The sequence below is a fragment of the Balaenoptera ricei genome, chromosome 16, assembly GCF_028023285.1.
Source record: "Balaenoptera ricei isolate mBalRic1 chromosome 16, mBalRic1.hap2, whole genome shotgun sequence".
NCBI lineage: Eukaryota > Metazoa > Chordata > Mammalia > Artiodactyla > Balaenopteridae > Balaenoptera > Balaenoptera ricei.
In genome coordinates, this window is record NC_082654.1 from 37,524,708 (window position 1) to 37,539,680 (window position 14,973).

A 14,973-nucleotide genomic window follows, 5' to 3' on the forward strand; every position below is an offset into this window, starting at 1 on the left:
AAGATGAAAATCATTCTGCCAGAGATAGAATCAGCCGAGCTAAATCTGAACAAACAAACACACGCACACAGCATTTAATGACATAAACAAAAGAATTGCTCTGTGCTTTGCTAGAGTCCCTATAACTGGTGACTTAGATGGAGGAAAGCCTGTGAGGTTTTCTTTCTCTTCTTCAAAACTTTAAAAAATAACTGGTTGGAAGAGAGACCTTCAAGATGGTGGAGGAGTAAGACGTGGAGACCACCTTCCTCCCCACAAATACATCAGAAATACATCTACATGTGGAACAACTCCTACAGAACACCGACTGAACGCTGGCAGAAGAACTCAGACCTCCCAACAGGCAAGAAACTCCCCATGGACCACAGGAGAGCAAAAGAAAAAAGAAAAAACAGAGACAAAAGAATAGGGATGGGACCTGCCCCTCTGGGAGGGAGCTGTGAAGGAGGAAAAGTTTCCACACACTAGGAAGCCTCTTCACTGGCGGGGACAGGGGGTGGGCGGGGGGGAAGCTTCGGAGCCACGAAGGAGAGCGCAGCAACAGGGGTGCAGAGGGCAAAGCGGAGAGCTTCCCGCACAGAGGATCGGTGCCGACCAGCACTCACCAGCCTGAGAGGCTTGTCTGCTCACCCGCCGGGACGGGCAGGGGCTGGGAGCTGAGGCTCGGGCTTCGGAGGTCAGACCCCAGGGAGAGGACTGGGGTTGGCTGCGTGAACACAGCCTGAAGGGGGATAGTGAGCCACAGCTAGACGGGAGTGAGTCCGGGAAAAAGTGTGGACCTGCCTAAGAGGCAAGAGACCATTGTTTCGGGGTGCACGAGGCGAGGGGATTCAGAGCACTGCCTAAACAAGCTCCAGAGATGGGCACCAGCCGCGGCTATCAGCGCGGACCCCAGAGATGGGCATGAGACGCTAAGGCTGCTGCTGCCGCCACCAAGAAGCCTGTGTGCAAGCACAGGTCACTCTCCACACCTCCCCTCCCGGGAGCCTGTGCAGCCCGCCACTGCCAGCGTCCCATGATCCAAGGACAATTTCCCCGGGAGAACGCATGGCGCGCCACAGGGTGGTGCAATGTCATGTTGGCCTCTGCCACCGCAGGCTCACCCCGCATTCCGTACCCCTCCCTCTCCCCGGCCTCTGTGAGCCAGAGCCCCTGAATCAGCTGCTCCTTTAACCCCGTCCTGTCTGAGCGAAGAACAGACGACCTCAGGTGACCTACACGCAGAGGTGGGTCCAAATCCAAAGCTGAACCCCAGGAGCTGTGCGAATGAAGAAGAGAAAGGGAAATTTCTCCCAGCAGCCTCAGGAGCAGCAGATTAAGTCTCCACAATCTACTTGATGTACCCTGCATCTCTGGAATACCTGAATAGATGACGAATCATCTCACAATTGAGGCAGTAGACTTTGGGAGCAAATGTAGACTTGGGGTTTGCTTTCTGCATCTAATTTGTTTCTGATTTTACGTTTATCTTAGTTTGGTATTTAAAGTTTATTATCATTGGTAGATTTGTTTATTGATTTGGTTGCTCTCTTCTTTTTTTTATATATATAGATATAGATATATTTTTCCTTTTTCTCTTTTTTGTGAGTGTGTATATGTATGCTTCTTAGTGTGATTTTGTCTGTATAGCTTTGTTTCTACCATTTGTCCTAGGGTTCTATCTGTCCATTTTTTGTTGTTGTTGTTGTTCTTTTAGTATAGTTTTTAGCGCTTGTTATCATTGGTGGATTTGTTTTTTGGTTTGGTTGCTCTCTTCTTTGTTTGTTTCTTTCTTTTTTTTCCTTTTTCTTAATTACTTTTTAATTTTTTATTTTTAATAATTTTTTTATTTTTTATTTTATTAACTTTTAATTTAATTAAATTAATTAAATAATTAATTTTTTTCTCCCTTTTCTTCTGAGCCGTGTGGCTGACAGGGTCTTGGTGCTCCAGCCAGGTGTCAGGCCTGTGCCTCTGAGGTGGGAGAGCCGAGTTCAGGACATTGGTCCAACAGAGACCTCCCGGCTCCACATAGTATCAAACGGCAAAAGCTCTCCCAGAGATCTCCATCTCAACACTAAGACCCAAATCCACTCAACGACCAGCAAGGTACAGTGCTGGACACCCTATGCCAAACAACTAGCAAGACAGGAACACAATCACACCCATTAGCAGAGAGGCTGCCTAAAATCATAATAAGGTCACAGACACCCCAAAACACACCACCGGACGTGGTCCTGCTCACCAGAAAGACAAGATCCAGCCTCATCCACCAGACCACAGGCACCAGTCCCCTCCACCAGAAAGTCTACACAACCCACTGAACCAACCTTAGCTACTGGGGGCAGACACCAAAAATAACGGAACTACAAACCTGCAACCTGTGAAAAGGAGACCCCAAACACAGTAAGTTAAGCGAAATGAGAAGACACAGAAACACACAGCAGATGAAGGAGCAAGGTAAAAACCCACCAGACCTAACAAATGAAGAGGAAATAGGCAGTCTACCTGAAAAAGAATTCAGAGTAATGATAGTAAACATGATCCAAAATCTTGGAAATAGAATGGAGAAAATACAAGAAACGTTTAACAAGGACCTAGAAGAACTAAAGAGCAAACAAACAAGGATGAAAAACACAGTGAAATGAAATTAAAAGTTTAAATGAAATTAAAAGTTCTCTAGAAGGAATCAAGCAGTATAACTGAGGCAGAAGAACAGATAAGTGACCTGGAAGATAAAATAGTGGAAATAACTACCACAGAGCAGAATAAAGAAAAAACAATGAAAAGAATTGAGGACAGTCTCAGAGACCTCTGGGACAACATTAAACGCACCAACATTCGAATTATAGGGGTCCCAGAAGAAGAAGAGAAAACAAAAGGGACTGAGAAAATATTTGAAGAGATTATAGTTGAAAACTTCCCTAATATGGGAAAGGAAAGAGTCAATCAAGTCCAGGAAGTGTGGAGTCCCATACAGGATAAATCCAAGGAGAAACACAAAAACTATCAAAATTAAATACAAAGAAAAAATATTAAAAGCAGCAAGGGAAAAGCAACAAATAACATTCAAGGGAATCCCGATAAGGTTAACAGCTGATCTTTCAGCAGAAACTCTGCAAGCCAGAAGAGAGTGGCAGGACATATTTAAATGATGAAAGGGAAAAACCTACAACCAAGATTACTCTACCCAGGAAGGATCTCATTCAGATTTGACGGAGAAAGTAAAACCTTTACAGACAAGCAAAAGCTAAGAGAATTCAGCACCACCAAATCAGCTTTACAACAAATGCTAAAGGAACTTCTCTAGGCAGGAAACACAACAGAAAGAAAAGGACTACAATAACAAACCCAAAACAATTAAGAAAATGGTAATAGGAACATAAATATCCATAACTACCTTAAATGGAAATGGATTAAATGTTCCAACCAAAAGACATAGACTGGCTGAATGGATACAAAACCAAGACCCGTATATTTGCTTTCTACAAGAGACACACTTCAGACCTAGGGACACGTGCAGACTGAAAGTGAGGGGATGGAAAAAGATATTGCATGTAAATGGAAATCAAAAGGAAGCTTCAGTAGCAATTCTCATATCAGAAAAAATAGACTTTAAAATAAAGACTATTACAAGGGACAAAGAAGGACACTACATAATGATCAAAGGGTCAATCCAAGAAGAAGATATAACAATTGTAAGTATTTATGCACCAAAGATAGGAGCACCTCAATACATAAGGCAAATGCTAACAGCCATAAAAGGGGAAATCAATGGTAACACAATCATAGTAGGGGACTTTAACACCCTACTTTCACCAATGGACAGATCATCCAAAATGAAAATAAATAAGGAAACACAAGCTTTAAATGATACATTAAACAAGATGGACTTAATTGATATTTATAGGACATTCCATTCAAAACCACAGAATACACTTTCTTCTCAAGTGCTCATGGAACATTCTCCAGGATAGATCAGATCTTGGGTCACAAATCAAGCCTTGGTAAATTTAAGAAAATTGAAATCATATCAAGTATCTTTTCCAACCACAATGCTATGAGACTAGATATCAATTACAGGAAAAAAATCTGTAAAAAATTAAAACACATGGAGGCTAAACAATACACTACTTAATAACCAAGAGATCACTGAAGAAATCAAAGAGGAAATCAAAAAATACCTAGAAACAAATGACAATGAAAACACGACGACCCAAAACCCATGGGATGCAGCAAAAGCAGTTCTAAGAGGGAAATTTATAGCAATACAATCCTACCTCAAGAAACAAGAAACATCTCAAATAAACAACCTAACCTACACCTAAAGCAATTAGAGAAAGAAGAACAAAAAACCCCAAAGTTACCAGAAGGAAAGAAATCATAAAGATCAGATCAGAAGCAAATGAAAAAGAAATGAAGGAAACAATAGCAAAGATCAATAAAACTAAAAGCTGGTTCTTTGAAAAGATAAACAAAATTGATAAACACTTAGCCAGACTCATCAAGAAAAAAAGGGAAAAGACTCAAATCAATAGAATTAGAAATGAAAAAGAAGAAGTAAAAACTGACACTGCAGAAATACAAAGGATCATGAGTGATTACTACAAGCAACTATATGCCAATAAAATGGACAACCTGGAAGAAATGGACAGATTCTTAGAAAAGCACAACCATTCGAGACTGAACCAGGAAGAAATAGAAAATATAAACAGACCAATCACAAGCACTGAAATTGAGACTGTGATTAAAAATCTTCCAACAAACAAAATCCCGGGACCAGATGGCTTCACATGTGAATTCTATCAAACATTTAGAGAAGAGCTAACACCTATCCTTCTCAAACTCTTCCAAAATATAGCAGAGGGAGTAACACTCCCCAACTCATTCTACAAGGCCCCCATCACCCTGATACCAAAACCAGAAAAAGATGTCACAAAGAAAGAAAACTACAGGCCAATATCACTGATGAACATAGATGCAAAAATCCTCGACAAAATACTAGCAAACAGAATCCAACAGCACATTAAAAGGATCATACACCATGATCAAGTGGGATTTATCCCAGGAATGCAAGGATTCTTCAATATACGCAAATCAATCAATGTGATAAACCATATTAACAAACTGAAGGAGAAAAACCATATGATCATCTCAATAGATGCAGAAAAAGCTTTTGACAAAATTCAACATCCATTTATGATAAAAACCCTCCAGAAAGTAGGCATAGAGGGAACTTACATCAACATAATAAAGGCCATCTACGACAAGCCCACAGCCAACATCATTCTCAATGGTGAAAAACTGAAACCATTTCCTCTAAGATCAGGAACAAGACAAGGTTTTTGTCTTCTTCACTCTCACTGGTATTATTCGACATAGTTTTGGAAGTTTTCGCCACAGCAATCAGAGAAGAAAAAGAAATAAAAGGAATCCAAATCAGAAAAGAAGAAGTAAAGCTGTCACTCTTTGCAGATGACATGATACTATACATAGAGAATCTTAAAGATGCTACCAGAAAAGTACTAGAGCTAATCAATGAATTTGGTAAAGTAACAGGATACAAAATTAATGCACAGAAATCTCTTGCATTTCTATACACTAATGAAGAAAAATATGAAAGACAAATTAAGGAAACACTCCCATTTACCACTGCAACAAAAGGAATAAAATACCTAGCAATAAATCTACCTAAGGAGACAAAAGACCTGTATGCAGAAAACTATAAGACACTGATGAAAGAAATTAAAGATGATACAAACAGATGGAGAGATATACCATGTTCTTGGATTAGAAGAATCAACATTGTGAAAATGACTATACTACCCAAAGTAATCTACAGATTCAATGCAATCCTTATCAAACTACCACTGGCATTTTTCAAAGAACTAGAACAAAAAATTTCACAACTTGTATGGAAACACAAAAGACCCCGAATAGCCAAAGCAATCTTGAGAAAGAAAAACAGAGCTGGAGGAATCAGGCTCCCAGACTTCAGAGTATATTACAAAGCTATGGTAATCAAGACAGTATGGTACTGGCACAAAAACAGAAATATAGATCAATGGAACAAGATAGAAAGCCCAGAGATAAACCCACGCACATACGGTCACCTTATTTTTGATAAAGGAGGCAAGAATATACAATGGAGAAAAGACAGCCTCTTCAATAAATGGTGCTGGGAAAACTGGACAGCTACATGTAAAAGAATGAAATTAGAACACTCCCTAACACCATACACAAAAATAAACTCAAAATGGATTCAAGACCTAAATGTAAAGCCAGACACTATAAAACTCTTAGAGGAAACTAAGCAGAACGCTCTATGACATAAATCACAGCAAGATCCTTTTTGACCCACCTCCTAGAGAAATGGAAATAAAAATAAACAAATGGGACCTAATGAAACTTAAAAGCTTTTGCACAGCAAAGGAAACCATAAACAAGACAAGAAGACAACCCTTAGAATGGGAGAAAATATTTGCAAACGAAGCAACTGACAAAAGATTAATCTCCAAAATTTACAAGCATTTCATGCAGTTCAATATCAAAAAAATAACCCAATCCAAAAATGGGCAGAAGATCTAAATAGACATTTCTTCAAAGAAGATATACAGATGGCCAAGAAGCACATGAAAAGATGCTCAACATCACTAATTATTAGAGAAATGCAAATCAAAACTACAATGAGGTATCACCTCACACCAGTCAGAATGGCCATCATCAAAAAATCTACAAGCAATAAATGCTGCAGAGGGTGTGGAGAAAAGGGAACCCTCTTGCACTGTTGGTGGGAATGTAAACTTATACAGCCACTATGGAGAACAGTATGGAGTTTCCTTAAAACACTAAAAATAGAACTACCATACGACCCAGCCATCCCACTACTGGGCATATACCCTGAGAAAACCATAATTCAAAAATTGTCATCTACCACAATGTTCATTGCAGCTCTCTTTACAATCGCCAGGACATGGAAGCAACGTAAGTGTCCATCAACAGATGAATGGATAAAGAAGATGTGGCACATATATACAATGGAATATTACTCAGCCATAAAAAGAAACAAAATTGAGTCATTTGTAGTGAGGTGGATGGGCCTAAAAAAAAAAAAAAAGGATATGAAGAACCTAGGAGCAGGACAGGAATAAAGACGCAGACGTAGAGAATGGACTTGAGGACACGGGGAGTGGGAAGGGTAAGCTGGGATGAAGTAGAGAGTGGCGTGGACATATATACACTACCAAAAGTAAAATAGATAGCTAATGGGAAGCAGCCGCATAGCACAGGGAGATTAGCTTGGTGCTTTGTGACCACCTAGAGGGGTGGGATAGGGAGGATGGGAGGGAGATGCAAGAGGGAGGAGATATGGGGATGTATGTATATGTATAGCTGATTCACTTTGTTATAAAGCAGGGACTAACACACCATTGTAAAACAATTATACTCCAATAAAGATGTTAAAAAAGAATAAAAAGAAAAACGAAGAAAAAATAAATAACTGGTTGTCCTACATTATTTAAGTGGAAAATGGGTCTTCTTGACCACCCAAAGCAATGTTTAACTAAGAGAAGTATTTTTCTGAACTGCAAAAGTATTCAAGTCTTTAACCTAAAGACCTTCACAGATGAAAGCTCAGGACTCGCAGCTGCTTCAACATTTTAAGTACATTTTCAATGCTAATGAGTTCTTTTACAATTCGTATTTGCTAATTCTTCTGTGTGTTTTAGAGGTAGCTTCACTAATCATTACTTAGGTGTAACCCAGAGCTTTTTGCAGGTGAAAAGAGGAGCTCAATCCAGATTTTATAGTCAAAGAGCAGGAAACTGGGGAGGGGGTAAAGAGACAAAATAGCGAGAGGGTAAAATGAGGAAGGTCTTTAGCAGTCTATTTTTAAAATACCCTAAGGTATTGTGTAGCCACTGCGCCATAACTTTCTAGCCCCCTTCTCAAATTTTCCAAAAAGTCTTACTCACTCTGAAACTTTGAAGTACAACCGACTAAATCACCTAGGGATTCTTGTTAAACGGCTCTGGGGTTGGCCCTGTGATTTTGCATCTCTAGCAACGTCCCAGGTGACGATGCTGTTGAGTAGCAAAAGGATGTAGAACCCAAGAAATTGGAATCAGACCTAGTCAGTTCGGAGACTTTGCTTCTGACAGGGAGCATAATTTACAGGAAGGTCCTTCGGGCAGCTCCTTAGGCCAGTGAGACAGCCGACTTTAGGGCGACGTTTGGAGAGTTGGGCGAACCTCAGCACAAGCAGCAGCCGTAATTTTACTGGGGGTGTGTTACGTACGTACGTACCGGACTCCTGCGTCGCATTCATTTTGTCCTCTTCAGCAAGCACAGGAAGTGGACGCTATTATTATCGTCGTTTTATAGGTGAAGAAAGGCTCGGAGATTTAAGTAACTTGCCTAAGGTCACGAGCTTTTCAGGAGAGTTGAATCTAGGTCCATCTAACAATAAGAAAGAGCGTTTTAAACACTTTGGGGGCCTCAGTTCCCTGCGCTGTGAAATGGGACGGGTTGTATGGCAGAGTCCAGATCCCTGCCAGATACACCTAAGGGAGTCCTTGGATTCCTCTTGCAGGGCTTTTTGCTCTTTGAGCCTGCAGGGGAAAGTTCTTTTTGAGAACACCCGGCCCCCTCTGCTTGCCTAGGTCAGGGTCACGCTCTGCAGTTGCCGGGGAGGGTCGGGCCGTCCCAGAGCGAGCTGGCTCGGGTCACGGCGGGCCGATCCATTACATAACCGCGAGGCGGCCCTCCTCCCGCGCGCCCCTCACCCCTCGCCAAGCCGCGGCACGTAGAGCGGATCTCGGGGATAAATCCCATTCACCCGCCGGCCAGAGAGTCCACGGCAGAGCTCGGGACGCTGAACTTGCTGGTGCTTTTCGGAGGCCGAGCGCCGGGATTTTCCCCGCCACGCTCTCCGCCTCCCGCGCTGCCCGCGGGGCACCGGCCGCAGCACCGCCGGCGCCTCCGCCCCGTCCGCTCCCCGCGCCTCAGACGCGCGGACCGCGGCGCCTGGGGCCCCGGAAGGGGCCACCGCGCGGGGACGCGGCACCGCGGGCGCGCCCCGGGGGTATGTCCGCGCGCGCGGCCGTCCGGGCTGCAGAGGTCCACGCGAGGTGAGCACGCAGCGGGGCCCGGCGGGGGCAGGCGGAGAGCGGGGTCTGGGCGGGCTGCGGAGGGCTGGAGGCTGGCCCGCCGGGCTGCTGGGGCGCAGTCTCCCGCCGGTCGCTCTGGCGCCGGGATCCCCAGCGCTCGGGCCCGGGAGCCACCTGGCTCACCTTCTGTCCTATCTCCCGCTCGGCCGTGCTGAGGACGCGGCGGCTCAGGAGACCCGGGCATCCTTCGCGGCGCGGCGGCGGGCTCTAGGGCTGGGCTGGGCGGAGGTGGCGGAGGGCTCTCCCTTGGCTCTCCGCCGCCCCAGCGCCTGGTGAGACGCGCGGGGAGCCCGCCGCCGTAACCCGGTCCCTCGGAGCGCCCGTTGGTTTAGAGGAGAGACACGTGCCCGCTTGCCCCGACGGTGCTGGGCCGGCGCTCGGGCAGTTTCTGGGCAGGTGGCTGGAGAGGGAGCGGCTTTGATCCCCATCTCCTGTGTTTTCCAAATGCAGACTTCTCGTGCAAGAGAGACCGCCTTTCTTCTGGATTCTGTTTCCAGTGTATCTTATTTATTTCTTTATTTTGAATCTCCCCTCATCCTCAGGTAATAATACTCACAACCTTCAATTGACTTAATTTCTTAGTTGCCTCTTGTCCTCACAGAAAATCAGTGATACCTGTAGTGCAGATTCAGGGGAAAGTGTTTGAAGCAAAATTTAAAAGCACGATTCCAGTAAGTCCTGGGGCTCTTTGGTTAGCCTTCGGCTTTCACAACTCAGCATTCGGAATCTCTTGTAACTATTGTTTTTCTTTTTTTTCTTTTTTTTTTAGTGTTGAGTTGGATGGGACCTGCCAGGGCACTGGTTCAACACTTACATTCTTTTTCTTTTTCTTTTTTTTTTAACATCTTTGTTGTAGTATAATTGCTTTACACTGGTGTATTAGTTTCTGCTGTTTAACAAAGTGAATCACAACCAGGACCACTGCCCTGGGGTCACGCTCACCACGGGTGTCCCTTGATCACTAGGCCACCTTCTTTGGCTAAAACCTCAGGTGCTAGGCTTGCCCACCTGATCTCACGGGCCTGGCTTGTCTCGTCACTTCCTACCTCACATATTTCCAGGCCTGACATCCATGAACCCCACTTCCAGAAAACACACACACACACACACACACGAGTCTTCTGTTTATGTCTTTTATGCTCTTGTACGAAATAAATCTTCTCTGCATTTTGAAAAAAAAAAAAAAAGTGCATCAGCTATACATATACATACATCCGCATATCTCCTCCCTCTTGTCTCCCTACCCAACGCCTCTAGGTGGACACAAAGCACAGAGCTGATCTCCCTGTGCTATGCGGCTGCTTCCCACTAGCTATCTGTTTTACCCTTGGTAATGTATATATGTCCATGCCACTCTCTCATACTTCGTCCCAGCTTACCCTTCCCACTCCCTGTGTCCTCAAGTCCATTCTCTACGTCTGTGTCTTTATTCCTGTCCTGCCCCTATGTTCTTCAGAACCCTTTTTTTTTTTTTTTAGATTCCATATATATGTGTTAGCATACGGTATTTGTTTTTCTCTTTCTGACTTACTTCACTCTGTATGACAGTCTCTAGGTCCATCCACCTCACTACAAATAACTCAATTTCGTTCCTTTTTATGGCTGAGTAATATTCCATTGTATATATGTGCCACATCTTCTTTATCCATTCATCTGTCAGTGGACACTTAGGTTGCTTCCATGTCCTGGCTATTGTAAATAGAGCTGCAATGAACATTGTGGTACATGACTCTTTTTGAATTATGGTTTTCTCAGGGTATATGCCCAGTAGTGCAACCCTTCCATTCTTGAAGGGACTCTAGTTTATCTTACCTTTTCTTTGCTGAGAGCTGGGCACTCTGGTGGCCCAGTCAGCTTAACCCTGGAGGAAAGTCTTCAGATCCTCCAAATTTAGAAACACATTATGTCCAAGGGTATCGGAGATCACTAGCTTTTTTTTTTTTTGGCTGTGTTGGGTCTTCATTGCTGGCTGGCGTGAGCAGGGGCTACTCTTTGCGGTGTGTGGGCTTCTTGCGGTGGCTTCTCTTGTTGCGGAGCACGGGCTCTAGGCACGCTCGGGCTTCAGTAGTTGTGGCACACGGGCTCAGTAGTTGTGGTGCACGGGCTTTGTTGCTCCGCAGCATGTGGGATCTTACCGGACCAGGGCTTGAACCCATGTCCCCTGCATTGGCAGGTGGATTCTTAACCACTGCGCCACCAGGGAAGTCCCCCGAGATCACTAGCTTTTAAAATCAACTGCCCCTGCATAGTTTGCTCCCCTCTCCCCCTATAAATGTCATGTCAAACTAAGCCAATGGTGTCTGACCCTCCCAAGGAATAGTAATTAAGTGACTGGATTTGGTCACTTATAATCACAGGATCTTGGAAACTGTACAGTTTTTTAGAGGTCATCTTGTCAAACTCTTCACCTTACAGCCTGGGAAGCTCAGTTTCCTGTTAGCAAGGATTGGTTAAGCTCTTTGGTGATGGAGCCAGCACCAGAATCCAGGCCCTCTCCTTCCAACTCCGTTCAATTTTCAAAGCATATTGCTTCCAGGCATTTTGAGCAAAAATGATGACTAGAATCACCTAATCATGTCATTTTCCTGTTCTTATTTATTTATTTATTTATTTAAACTGGTGGGATTCTGAAATAGGTGAGAGGTTGATTTAGTCAAACCACCTTTGTAGTATAATTTTAAAAAATACAAACCCTGAATTTTAAATAACACATTCTTAAATACATGTCTTCAAATAATAATACAAAGATGAATATGCAGATACAACCCAGATGAACTTCCAGGAGAAGAAAAGTAATAAATCAAAACATATGGATGAAATTTACCCTCATCTCTCTTTGGAGTCTTTTCCGATTCTTACCTCCCTGTGGTGGTGATTGGTTAGAGTTAAAAGTGTGATTTGTGACTTTGGAGCCGGCTTGAGAAAAGTGGCTTATATGAGGACAATATGTGTGTTATGATTAACACCATAACCTATAACAGAGCTGAGAAAGGAATTTTAAACAGACTTATTTAGCATTTTAGCATTACATTGCACATTTTTTATGTCTTTCAATTTACTTTCATTTAATAGGTACTTATTGAGTGCCTACTATGTGCCCAGTGCTGTTCTGGGCACTTGAGGTATGTCAGTGAACAAAACAGAGAACTTTGTTCCTGTGGACCTCAAGTTACAATTAATTCATTAGAATTTTTCCAGGATTTTGTTTGGCAGATAGAAGAGAATTTCAATTTTGCCTAAAGTTGGGAAATGAATGTAAATATTCCAAATTATCTTCCTTCCAATACTGTGATTCTGCTGATTTTATAATCAGTGAAAAACAAACACAGAAATAAATTCAGTTAAAGTTACTTTAACTTTTATGAACTGACACACGTGAACTCTATGTGAATAGAAATTCCCGCACTTGGTTATTTTATGTATGTTCATTCGGAGTCCCTGAAATTACACTTCCTTTAATGCAAGGACATCATTGTGGTGACATTGAACTTAATGAAGCATGGGAGGATTAGTTTTCTCAATCGTGTTGGTGCCCCTGTGTCAGTGTTGCGGACTGTAATTGTATTAGTTTTAAGATGTAGCTTCTTATTTATTTATGAAGATGGTGTTCTGCTTTTATTTTGTCTCACTTTACATTTTGTCCCCTGCTCCATATTAATAGGAGACACAGTGTTGTGACTTATTGGTAAATCCGTTACCACAGAGGTTTTTCTTTTTAATCAGACATCGCAGTTTTAAGCATTTTCTAATTTTCTCAATTGCTTTTTCTTCAAAACGGCATGGTTTGCAAGCTCAGGCATGTTTATTGTTTTTAACAAAGGCTTATCAAAATGAACTTGGCAGTTTTTCAGTCGTATACGGCCAAAAAAAAGTATTCAGTGCCGCTTTGGGGGTTGTTTATGCATTCCTTACCTAACCCATGGCTTTGCTTTTAAAAATCGCCAATTTGGAAGCTATGTTCTTATGAGTACGTTTCTAGGATATCTAAAAACCCATTCACGTGGTATAATAATTTAATTGAGAAAAACCAAATCCACACTTGAAGACAATGGGATGTTTTGAGTACACAGATTTTTCTCTGTTTTTAATTTGTTCTACATCAAAGGACATCAGGAAGTGTCATTATCTAACAGTGTCCTATTTGCAAGTGATTTCTGTTAAACACTTGGAGGAGAGTCATGATTTCTGATAGCTGCTAGGCACCCAGAGGAGTTGATTTTCTTCCTTTGCCTACCACTCTGCCCCATCAGATTCTCATCCCCCTTCCTTACTGCACATTGAAGAAAGAGGTGCATTGCTCTATAGCCAGGTAGGAAGTTACACACATTTACTTAATTATTTAATCAATGTGCTCATTCTTTATTTACTTAATAAATATTTCTTGAACTTCTTATTACAGATTTGTGCAAAGGTTGTGTCCCGAGCCCCTCTTTTCCTGTGCTGGTGGCTGTAGGAGATATAAAAACACAAGCAGCCTACAGCCTCATACGGAAGAAAATACATTGTGTAACTAGCTATATAATACCAGTTATAACCACTGTAAGAGATAGATAAGTATGTTGGAAATTGAAGGAGAGAGAGCATGTAGGCACTCTGAGGAGTCAAGGCTTAGGGAAGAATTTATAGAGCAGGACACGTTTGAGCTGATTCTCGAAAGATGAGTAGGACGGTAAAGCTTTTATAAAGGCAGGAGGCTATACCTATCTTTATGGGAACATATCCTTGCCTCTTTTGAAGAAGTAGACATATAGAAGACTTCCTTTTGGGGACAGTTGAGGTTGTGTTGGGTTGTCTAATAGACACTTATCACCTCTACACCCTCTGCATGCATACCGCTCTGTCCTAGGTAATAGAGTATCCACCAACACTAAAACGGCTCATGGGCTTAACCGGTGCTCTCTTTTCCCTCTGAAACACGAACCCGTTGTTGCTCAGAGCTCAGAGACCACTGTGGTAAATAACTGTCATCATAATAAATGGGTGTACTTTGCTTTTATCAGCTCAGGTGCACGCTTACTGTGGTGTTTGGTCACAGTCTTGTTTATTTTATTAATACTTGCTCTTGTAATTTCGCAATTTAATTAAATATTACATAAACTGATATAAAGGGAGTGCCAAAAAGGAATGCTATTTCTATGAAAACAAAGTTGATTGCCATATAGACTCGTAAAAATAAGCCATATTAAAAAACAATATCAACAGCTACAACCTGGATGAACCATGAACACATGTTAAGTGAGAGAAACCAGACAAAAGACCACACATTGTGATTCCATTTGTATGAAATATCCACAATAGGCAAACACATAGAGACAAAATATAGATTTGTGGTTGCCAGGGTATGGGGTAGGGGGAATTGAGAGTGAATGGCAGTAGGTACAGGGTTTCTTTTTGAGGTGATGGCTGGGTTCTGGAATTAGACAGTAGTCTTGGTTTTACAACATTGTGATGGTACTAAAAACCACTGAATTATATATTTTAAAAGGCTAAATTTTAAAAAAATCAACAAACTACTGCTCCCCAGGTATGGAATACAGAGCTATAAAAGATTGGAAACTATAGTAAAAAAAAACTAGGGAGATTTTGCCCTCAGGTTTTTTCACAAGTGCCTTTAAGGTACAAGTGCATTTAAGAAATGGAAGGAGGAAATCTGGGCGAGGTTTAACCAATAAAGGCAACACAGAACTGCAGTCATGACCTGGCACCCAAAGATTAGTGAATGATTTTACTTTTATTTATGTGACTAAAATTGAAATAAAATGTTTGAAACATGATGTATCAACTTTTTGACCCTCTGCTTTTACTGACTTCTGATTGCTTCAGT

The 14,973-nt window shown here is 42.2% G+C and overlaps 2 protein-coding genes across 10 annotated transcripts in view; one reads left to right on the plus strand and one right to left on the minus strand.

The window, feature by feature from the left end:
• Positions 1-14,973, minus strand: part of LOC132351105 (interferon-induced protein with tetratricopeptide repeats 5) — a 165,229-nt gene that overhangs the window by 41,976 nt on the left and 108,280 nt on the right. For 4 of the 7 annotated variants that reach the window (XR_009498087.1, XR_009498088.1, XR_009498089.1 and 1 more), the window contains exons 1-2: positions 9,273-9,515; positions 8,287-8,439 (exon numbers count right to left, since the gene is read on the minus strand). The exons of 1 other annotated variant lie outside the window; for it this stretch is intronic. The gene's annotated coding sequence lies outside the window, so the exon portion shown is untranslated. Of the gene's footprint in view, positions 1-8,286; positions 8,440-8,765; positions 8,996-9,272; positions 9,516-14,973 lie in introns of those variants that run through there. 2 more of the 7 variants (XR_009498090.1, XR_009498086.1) reach the window with 2 other exon arrangements.
• SLC16A12 (solute carrier family 16 member 12) overlaps positions 8,988-14,973 on the plus strand; it is a 92,416-nt gene continuing 86,430 nt past the window's right edge. For all 3 annotated transcript variants that reach the window (XM_059900945.1, XM_059900946.1, XM_059900947.1), the window contains exon 1: positions 8,988-9,110. The gene's annotated coding sequence lies outside the window, so the exon portion shown is untranslated. The remainder of the gene's footprint in view (positions 9,111-14,973) is intronic.